The sequence below is a fragment of the Grammomys surdaster genome, unplaced genomic scaffold, assembly GCF_004785775.1.
Source record: "Grammomys surdaster isolate TR1022 unplaced genomic scaffold, NIH_TR_1.0 125243, whole genome shotgun sequence".
Taxonomy (NCBI): Eukaryota; Metazoa; Chordata; class Mammalia; order Rodentia; family Muridae; genus Grammomys; species Grammomys surdaster.
In genome coordinates, this window is record NW_021620131.1 from 1 (window position 1) to 9,368 (window position 9,368).

Genomic DNA, 9,368 nt, shown 5'->3' on the forward strand with positions numbered 1-9,368 from the left:
GCTGAATAAGTTAACTAGAGGACATCAGTTCTTCTGACTTCTAGACCAGGTAGCTTCTGTACTCCCTCTAGTTTCAGAATTCCTACATCCTATATTTTTTGTGACACACATTTGACTGTATTTCTGTTATATTCACTTAATAATGAAACAACATAATAAGTGTTTATTCTACACAAGGGACTACTCCAAACATTGATAAATCATAATGTTGATAAATTTTTGAAACAGAGAATGTTTGACAAACTAATGAATCAGTACCCAGGGTACTTTTAAGAAAACTCTATGTGACCAGCAACCATTTACCCATACATGTTGTTTATTGACATATTCCCACAACCCTCATTAAGTTTTTGAAACTAAAATACTGCAATACACATCAGAATTTTCAAAATGGACTCAGTCAGAGAAGATGCACCTAACCCTCAAGAGACTGGAGGCTCCAGGGACTAGGGAGGTCTGGTGGGGTGAGGGGGGTGGAGAAATTTTCATAGAGATGGGGAAAGGAGGGATAGATGTGGAACAGTCAGAGGGTGGACTAGGAGGGGGATAAAATATGGACTGCAAAAAAAGATTAGGTTAAAAAAATAAAATAGAAAAAAAAGAAAAGGAAAGGAAAAATACATGGTCACATTTGCAATTGCCACTTTTCTATAAAGCAGTGTTTTTCTCCTAAGTATCATTTACATGTATCTAACTTGAATAAAAATTTCCCATCCACTTAGATTTTTATACCCAAAGAAAACACAGAGAGCACTCCAGTATTCCAGTATCTCTGCACCCTCATGGTCAGAAAATCCTGGTGGGAGACTAGTACCTGGTATTTGAGATCTGAAAACTTCCTTATGCTGCAGTTGTTGTGCTGGCCTCCTAGGACATTCAGCAGTTGGTCCTGTTACCTGCCAGGTTTCCATATACTCAGCCAAGTCTGCATAACTACAAAACAAAGTTGTGAGCCCTGGATGGTAAAGGCCAAGGAGACTTTAATAAAGGATCAAAGTGAGATTCCCCAAGTGAATTGGACAAAACTGTTTCAAAATCTATCTTAAAAAAAGTAATCTGAGACACCTGGCTGGTCTGCCCCATGAACACACCTTATCCTGAACCTTCCTAGAGCAGCTGAGCAGTGGTGAAACCACCACACTTGGAACAGCAGAGGAACCACTGCACTCAGAGCAGCTGAGGAACCACTGCACTTGGAGCAGCAGGATTTCAGGATCCCAGAGGAAGCCTGAGTCCCAGGAGCTCTTCCACCCAGGAGCTCAGGATCACAGGTTCATAGAGACAACTGGGCTCTGAGGAGTTCTGACACAAACAAGATAACTGGAAAGATGGTCTCGAGTCAGAGACAATGAATGCAGGTAGCACTATAGTTAACCAGATGGTGAAAGGCAAGTGCAAAAATGTAAGCAACAGAAAACAAAGGTACCTGGTATTGAAAGACCCCCATGAGGGGAGACCCTCACTCAAGTCACAGGAGATTAGGCCACTCAGAAACTCGTAAAAGACCAAACTTGCTGCAAACCGCAAAAGGCTTTATTTCAGGATATCAGTCGGCTGAGCTCGAGATTCACAAGAGAAGTGTCGACCTCGAGGCCAGAGGGAGAATGGTATTTAAAGGAGAAAACCACAAACCAGGGGGGTACAACCCAGAAGGTGAGGGGGAATCATAAGAACATCAGCAGACAGTATCATAAAAGCAGTGGAATGTCCTCAGTCCATTCGATCATGTGGGAAGCACACTCTGTGTACTCATTTTTTCAAGAATTTAATCTTGTTTAATCATCTATCATGTGGCCAGCCAGTCCTTGGAACAGCCCAGATGACTGGTATTTTCTTTGTGGTCAACCAGTACCTAGAACCCAGAGTCCAGAGCCTATGAACGCGATGACCTGCATTTCTGGTTCTGTCCTTTTGTGGTCAGCTAAGTTTCTGGAGCACAGATGGCCTGGCTTCACCCTCTATATGCTAGGGGTCTCAAAAAAGGTTTATTTTTTCCATTCCCTACTCCTCTAGTAAATTAGTTCTAATCATAGAACTAAACTTCAGTATCATCATTATCTTCATTTTCTTGGCTTGGTAAAGCTCGATACTGTTGGTGTAGCATTAGAATCTGAACAGCACTTATCCTTTCTCTAATAAAGGTAATTAATCTAGTTAACATACATGGACCTATAGTCAGGAGCAAAAGCAGAATCAAAAGGGGTCCAGCAAGGGAGGATATCAGAGTAGTCATCCTTGGGAATAGTTAAACCAACTTTCAAACCAGCTCTGTTGTGCCTCTCTATCTTTCTGTCTTTGATCTAACCTGTCTCTAAGCTTGCTCATTAAATCTCTAATCACCCCTGAATGGTCTACATAAAAACAACATTCTTCTCTAAGAGCAGTTCATAATCCACCTTCTTTTAAAAACAGTAAGTCTAATCCCCTCCTATTTTGTAGGACCACTTCTGAAAGGGAGGTTAATGATTCCTCAAGCTTTGACACTGATTGTTCTAAGGCACTTAGGTCCACATCTATGGCTGCTCTCAGCTCATGGAAATAATGAGGGGTCTGCACTAGTGCCACTGTGCCTGTTCCAACACCTGTGGCTACTCCAAGTCCCAGTAAAACAGCCAAGGTCAGAGAGATGGGCTCTCTGTGGAAGTGTCTTGGGTGCATTTCAAACTCATCTTCAAGGGTATTAGCGGGGTGATAATAAACCAGTGGGACCAGTTGTAAAAGTACACAATAATCCTTGGTTTCATCAAAGACAGAGGTGGATACAAAGGGGTTAATCCTGAACCACAAGCCCACCATTTATCAATTTCAGGCACTAAGTATCTGTTAACAGAAGTCTTTGGCCTCTTAAGAGTCTCATTACATAGATGTTTATAAGCAGCTGGTGGGATTCCTAGACAGGTTTCTTGTCCTGAGACCTCAGTTAGGGTCAGCTTATTTTTGCTGTTCCAGACACAGGCATTATGGCTAGTAGTATTATTAAAGGACCTAGTTACTGCAACACCTTCATAATAAGGGGGTCCTGAGGAGAGGTAAAGCCAACAAGACTCTGTCATATTAGGTCTGGACCTGTTTAACACCATAAAAGCCCCTTGAATCAGATTTAGCAACCTTTGCCCAGTGCCTGGGAAAGGTGGAGTTGAGGTTAGGGATAACCTCGGGGGGTGTACAGTAAGAGGACTATTCTCTGATGGCTTTGGAGGTGCAGCAGGAGCAGCCAGGGCAAGGGGTCTCTGTTCGGATAACACTTTGTTGGGACCTATGGGTTGAGTAGGAAGACTTTCTATTTTTAACTGAATTTTGAAGGCGGCACCCAAATAAGACTTAAGTAATCTATCTGGAAAATACCACTGAAGGCCCCATGTCCTTCCTTCCAGCCACTTTGATGTATCTTTAGTTCGTCCTTGGTCAGTAAAGGTAATATTTATGGGCAAGCACATAGGGCTAGTGTCACAGACCCCTGTGCTCCTTTCTGAGCACCTTGCCGGGAAGGTACAGTTTTTATGTACTATGAACCAGTCCCAAGAAGAACTGTGTTTCCAGTAGGCCTCCCCTGTAGTTTCACATCCTCAAGTGGAGCAGTACAAACTTCCTATGTCCCCACAATGTTGGATCATAACTCGATCTCGGCCATCTCGTGGGCAAACATAAAAATCTTGTTTCCCCAAATAACACCTTGCTTCTGGACTACCACACCCAAGCTTGCCTCCTGGTGAATATCTCTTAGGGACTTTCAGGGACATCTTCTGGGGATCCATGTCAGGAATATCCCAGGAGTCTAATCCTGATACTAATTGACAGAAATCGGGAGTAAGAGTAGGCCACCATGTGTACAGTGGGGCTACTTTGGAGATAGACTATACCACCTCCCCAGTCTTCGAAGAAACTTGCCAAGTCAGTTTTTGGGGGGCATGGGGGCTATTCTCCATCACCTGAAGGGCACTTGTGATGTAGGTGCAGCTCAAGAGGATCAGCAGTCTTTTCGAGTTCCCATTCATCTTCATCTTTGGAGGATTCCAGTGCTTACTTCATGTGGGAGGGAGGCATGGATTCAAGCAGAGATGCCTTCAACCTTAACAGCTGTGGGAGAGGTCAGGAGCACCAGGTAGGGTCTCAAGTTTACTGGCTCGGTGATGTCAAACCAGGACTGCGTCCCCCACTTGGAACTGGTGTGGCATACTCAGGTCTCCGGTCTCATAGGCCCCTTTCAGCTGTTCCCAGACCTTGCGCTGGACCACTTCAAGTGCTTTCATGTGGGAGAACAAGGATTTAGAAAGGGCAGCATCAGGACCATACACTCCACCCACCTCAGTAAGTGGTGGTGGCCCCCAACACAAGATCTCAAAGGGTGAAAGCTTAAATCATCCTGGGGTGTTCCAAATTTGGAACAAGGTGAAGGGAAGGAGGGCTGTCCAGTCATTAGCACTGGTCTCCAACACTAATTTGATTAAGGTCTCCTTAATGGTTCTATTTATCCTCTCTACCTGTCCTGAGCTCTGGGGTTTATAAGCACAGTGTAATTTCCAATTAATCCCCAGCTGTGTGGCCAGTCCCTGACTCACCTGGGCAATAAAGGCAGATCCATTGTCAGATCCAATTACCTTGGGTATTCCAAACCTTGGAAAGATCTTTTCCAGTATCTTCTTAGCCACCATGTTGGCAGTTTCATTCTTAGTGGGGAAGGCTTTGACCCACCCTGAAAAGGTGTCTATAAAAACAAAAAGATATTCATTTCCATATTTTGCCAGTTTGACTTCGGTGAAGTCCACCACCAAGTAAGCTCCAGGGTGGTCGCCCCTCAGTCTCTTTCCCACGGTATACATGGAAGGTCTGGAATTGGTTAAGGCACAAGATTTACAGTGTTTTACCACAGCTTCTGCCAAGTCAGACAGTTCAATAACATACTATTCAGAGGATCTTACCACATCCTTTAACTTCTTGGCTCCGAGATGGGTCAGAGAGTGCAGATTATTAACATATTTGTTACTTTCTTGTGGGAGGATTAATTTACCATCTTTGTTCTTTAATACCCTGTAAGGGGTTTCAGAGTGAAAGCCCAATTCGTCCATCATTTGATAGTCATCAGTGGTATATCTGAAACTGGTATCTCAAGTGTCAAATAGTCTCTGGGACCCTTAACTGCTAGAATCATTGTTCCCTGGGCAGCTTTTTTGGCAGTAATGTCAGCCATCTTGTTTCCTTTTGCAACAGTGTCCTGAGCCCTCTGGTGCCCAGGGAAGTGGATGATAGCCACTTTCTTTGGCAGATGGATGGCCTTGAGGAGGCTCACTCAGTATTCCTTCTTTATTTTTAACGCCTTTGCCTGTAGATGTCAGCAGCCCCCTTTGTCTATAAATTGCACCATGTATATGAGCTGTGGCAACGGCATATCAGCTGTTGGTGTAGATATTGATGGACTTCCCTTCTGCCATTCGCAGGGCTTGTGTCAGAGCGATAAGTTCTGCTTTTTGGGCAGAAATATCTTCTGACAGGCTACTAGCCCAGATTACTCACTTTCCATCTACCACTACAACTCCTGCCATTCACTTACCTTCCACCACAAAACTGCTGCCATCTGTATACCAGTTCAGACTTCTTGGCCAGGGCTGGTTCTTCGGGTCACTCCGAGTACCTGTTTCTTCTGCCACGATGTCAACACAGTGATGGACGGGAGAAGAATCGTCAGTTACAGGCAGCAAGGTGGCAGGATTCAAGATGGCCAGGGGTGCAAAGGTCACTCTTTCAGTCAACAACAGAGTCTGATAGTGCATCATGTGAGCAATAGTCATCCATCGGCCAGGGGGCTGCCAGATAATACTCTCAAGAGAGTGAGCTGCCACAACAGTTATCTGTTGCCACAGAGTCAATTTATCAGCATCTATGACAAGTATGGCCACAGTGGTAATGGCTTTTAGGCAGGTGGGCCATCCACTGGCTACTGGGTCCAGTTTTTTGGATAAATATGCCACTGATCTTTTCCATAGCCTCAAGGTTTGGGTCAGGACCCCTCGTGCAACCCCTGCCCTCTCATCTATGTATAAAGTAAAGGGCTTAGTCAAGTCTGGTAGGGCTAATGCTGGTGCCATTAACAGGGCCCTTTTGATGTCCTCAAAGTCTTTCTGATGTTCGGGGTCCAAGTAAACTCTCCTCCCTCCTTTGTGAGGGGATATAGAGGGGCTGCTAATGTGGAAAATACTGGAATCCATAGCCTACAAAATCCAGCGGTACCCAGAAATTCTTTCACCTGGCACGGGGTGGTTGGAACAGGGGTCTGGGTGACAGTCTTTTTCCTGGCTTCTGTCAGTCACTGTTTTCCATCTTTCAGAATATATTCCAGATAAGTGACCTCAGTCTTGTACAACTGAGCTTCTTTAGCAGAAGCTTGATACCCCAACTCAGCCAGTTCTGCTAGCAGTCTCTTGGTTCCTTGGAGGCACTCAGGCTTAGTAGATGTTGCCAAAAGAAGGTCATCTATGAACTGTAACAAAGTTATCTGAGGGTTTTAAGCTCTGAAGGAGACCAGATCCCGATGGAGAACTTCTTCAAAGAAGGTGAGGGAATTTTTAAACCTCTGAGGCAACCTGGTCCAGGTCAATTGACCTGCTAATCCAGTATCAGGGTCCCTCCATTAAAAAGCAAAAATTGGCTGGCTGCAAGGGTGTAATTTTAAACAGAAGAAAGTATCTTTTAAATCCAAAACAGTATACCACTTTCTGTCCAGTGGGAGTGAACTAAGAAGGCTGTAGGGGTTTGAAACAGTTGGGTGGATGTCCTGGACTCTCTTATTAACTTCTTTCAAGTCCTGTACTTGGTTATAATCATTGATGCCAGGCTTCTTTACTGGCAGCAGAGGGGTGTTCCATGGTGACTGGCAGGGAACTAGAATACCTTGTTGTAACAGTCTTTGGATATGGGGCCTAATTCCTTCTCTTGCTTCACGACTCATCAGGTATTGTCATACTCCAATAGGAGAGGCACTGGGTTTTAGTCCCACAATGATAGGGGTAACTCTTTCTGCCATCCCTACACATCCAGTTTCATCCCAGGCTTTTGGAAATTCTGCTAGCCATTCATTGATGTCTGGGGCTTCTTGCTGCTTTTGAAACGTATGAAGCTGGTATTCTTCTAATTTCAAGGCCACTATCATAGAGGTGGGGGTCTTCCAGGTTACCTCTGGACCCACCTGAGCCAACTTAATCTGTGTCTTCAATTTTATCAATAAGTCGCTTCCCAACAAAGGCATAGGGTATTCAGGAATAACCAGGAAGGAATGGGACACTTGCCATTTTCCTAAGTCAACTGTTTGTGATGTAGTCCAAGGATATTGCTTTTGTCCAGTTGCCCCTATAACTATAGTCTTTTTATTCTTTAGTTTCCTTAATGGCCATTTTAGCACAGAATACTCTGCTCCTGTGTCGACTAGAAAGTCCATTTGGGTCCCCTCCACATTCAGGGTTACCCTAGGCTCGGGGAGGGGGACCGAGCCCTGTCCCCCCAGTCATCTTCTTCAAAGGCTAGAACCTTAGGGGTCCTGTCCTTTTTCTTAGGACATTCTCTGGCCCAATGCCCTTTCTCTTTATAATAGGCACACTGATCCTTCTCCAGTTGGCATTGCTGCATCACTTTTCCTCCACCCGGTTTCAGCCATCTGTCATCCAGGTTCCCTGTCTGTCTAAGTCCTTTCCTATCTCCATCTTTCTCCCCTACCACTGTGGCCAAAATGCTAGTCAGGTTCCTTTCCTGCCTGTAGTCTTGCTTGTTTTCTCTCCTCTCTCTTTCTTGTTTTTCTTCCTCAGTGTCCCTCTTATGGTACACTTTCTCTGCCTCCTTGACTAAGTCCTTCAGAGTATAATCCTGCAATCCTTCTATACATTGCAATTTCTTTCTTATATCAGGTGCTGACTGTCCTATAAAGGCCATAGCCACCACTGCCCTCTGACCCTCAGAAGTTGGGTCGAAAGGCATATAACATCTATGTGCTTCCAGCAACCTCTCAAGAAACACAGATGGTGGCTTGTTGGGTCCCTGAAGGACTTCTCTTACCTTGGCCAAATTGGTGGGCCATATCACTGCCCCCCGGAGACCCACTACTAAAGCCGGTGGTGGTAGATCAGCAGCCATCCCTTACCTGGAGCTATATTGTAGTCCCAGAATGGGCAGTTAAGGGAGAATCTTGCATCAATCTCATTGGGAAACTGCATAGGTTGCTTGTTGTCACCAGGAACGTTTTACAGGCTTCTAACAGAATCCTTTCCTTCTCTTCAGTAGTGAAGAGAATCTGTAAGAGTTGCTGACAATCATCCCAAGTTGGCTGGTGAGAAAACGTTAGTGACTCCACTAAACCTGTCAGGCTGGCAGGATTGTCTTAAAAAAGAAGGATAATTAGTTTTCCAATTATATAATCAGCAGAGGAAAAAGGCCAGTACTGTAAGGGCTGAAGCTGTTCAGGGTCTGCTGGGGGGGGTGCATAGGCATGCAGTGGTAATGCTACAGTTAAGTCCAGTCCCTCAGAGCTCGTTCCTCTTCTGCTTCAGATTCCCGAGACAGGCCATCCTACCTCTGCACCTCGAGGACCCAGGACCGGGGCTGGAGCTGGAGCCCAGGCCGAGGGATGATGGTAGTGAGAAGGACTGGTCCATTCAGGGGGCTCCTCGATGTCAGGATAGATCCGGAGAGGAGCTGGAGGAGCTGAGGGCTCACCCTCAGGTGTAGGTTTTGGTTTCAGTTTGCTTTTCGACTCTCAGAGTGCCAGGACTCAGGAGCCTGGCTTACATTTCTGAATCTATAGCTTTACCCATGAAGGGAGATTCTGGACCAAGTCCAGCCAAACAATAATGTAGGGCTGCTGGTCGGGATGGGATCTTGGTCCCTCCTGCAAAATAACAGTTTTCACTTCAAGAATGGTAGTCAGGTCAAAAGTGCCTTCTGGTGCCCATCCCACCACAAACTTTGGCCACTCAGACATACAGAAAGTCTGCCACTGTCCTTTCTTAACCTCAACTGACAAGTCATGGACTCTAGCTCATATGTCAGTCCAATGGTTTAGGGTCAAACTCAGAGGAATAGTTACAGTCTGTCCCATCTTTATGAGAAACACAAAGCACAAACAAAACAGACACACAAAGAGGATAATAAAAACCCATCTCAACCATGAGTGCTAACACCACTCCAGAAAAAAAATAGACAGCCAGAAATTTACCAAGGTCCTCCTTTCTACCAAGACCACGGTATCCCCCTCATCCTCCAGATGGGAGTCATCCAGGTGTCCCTGGGTGGGCTACTTACCTCCTAGGACATCTCCCAGGGCTACAGTTGGTGATCATTCAGCATGTCTACCACTCCCTTCTTTCCCTCTCGAAAGGAATGGCTGT

General features: G+C 45.3%; 1 pseudogene; it reads right to left on the minus strand.

Moving 5' to 3' along the window:
- Positions 1–4,020: 4,020 nt before the first annotated feature.
- LOC114637275 lies at positions 4,021–9,079 on the minus strand (annotated as a pseudogene).
- Between the last annotated feature and the right edge of the window lie 289 nt (positions 9,080–9,368).